The 880-nt window shown below is 49.0% G+C and overlaps 1 protein-coding gene across 1 annotated transcript in view; it reads right to left on the reverse strand.

The window, feature by feature from the left end:
- Window positions 1-837: 837 nt before the first annotated feature.
- The window catches only part of ASPSYDRAFT_711335 (uncharacterized protein), a 520-nt gene continuing 477 nt past the window's right edge, over window positions 838-880 (reverse strand). The window contains exon 1 of the mRNA XM_040850556.1: window positions 838-880. This exon is cut by the window's right edge and continues 477 nt beyond it. The gene's annotated coding sequence lies outside the window, so the exon portion shown is untranslated.

Below are 880 nucleotides of genomic sequence, written 5' to 3' on the forward strand. Positions count from 1 at the left end.
GTGGATCCACCAGCCAACGTACGTACCCAATTTATCCATTTCCCAGAACATAATTGCACTATTTAGTCCGACGCATACCTAGTGACATTGGATACTGTAACAGAGAAGGTAATGCCCTATCGAGTTCCTGTTGGTAGACCAACGCAAATATCGCAATACCAGACCCAATCAAATTGCAGAGAATTCCAGATTCACCTTTAGCCATAGCCATAGCGGTCCGTTAGCCAACGGTGATTCCAAGGATAGAAGCTACACAAATGCCCGAAGACTGTTTTCTCGGTGGCTGCTCCCATGCATAGCGAGAAACTAACATGCGCATTTGCCTTTCCTGATAGGGAATTTCTGAAGCTTTGGTCATCACGATTGTTGTGGTCGAGTCACCCAGACGAGACCTGCAATCTACAGCGTCGGTTACTATGTGTTACCGCCAACTCGCTGATAGTATTTGTTCGAATGACTTGTTCGATGCAGACAGTCGGCCTGGCTATGGGGAATGACAGTAGAATCTCAGTGACCGGCACATATATGCCTCGTGACAAATGCGGGCTCTCAAGGGCCCGTTAACCGTGGCCTGTGCGGCGCACAACGGGCGGTGTCATCAGTGGATGATGGTATCCGAACGTCCGCCAGGGTGGTTGAAAGGCCCCTACTGATCTCCATAAACATGGTAGTGAGCCGCCGAACAAGGTCTAAAACCGACTCATTACATTTCAACGTATGCCAACCACACCCTTGCCGAAGTACCTGACGTGCAGAGACAATTCTCATACGTAGAGTCCAAGTCCGTGATATCCGATTACATATGACCTCCGTGAAGTGAAGGCCCAAGTCATTCCAAATCGAGACATGAAACACAGCTCGGACCCTTTCAAACCTATGG

This window comes from Aspergillus sydowii (genome assembly GCF_001890705.1).
Source record: "Aspergillus sydowii CBS 593.65 unplaced genomic scaffold ASPSYscaffold_22, whole genome shotgun sequence".
NCBI classification, from domain to species: domain Eukaryota; kingdom Fungi; phylum Ascomycota; class Eurotiomycetes; order Eurotiales; family Aspergillaceae; genus Aspergillus; species Aspergillus sydowii.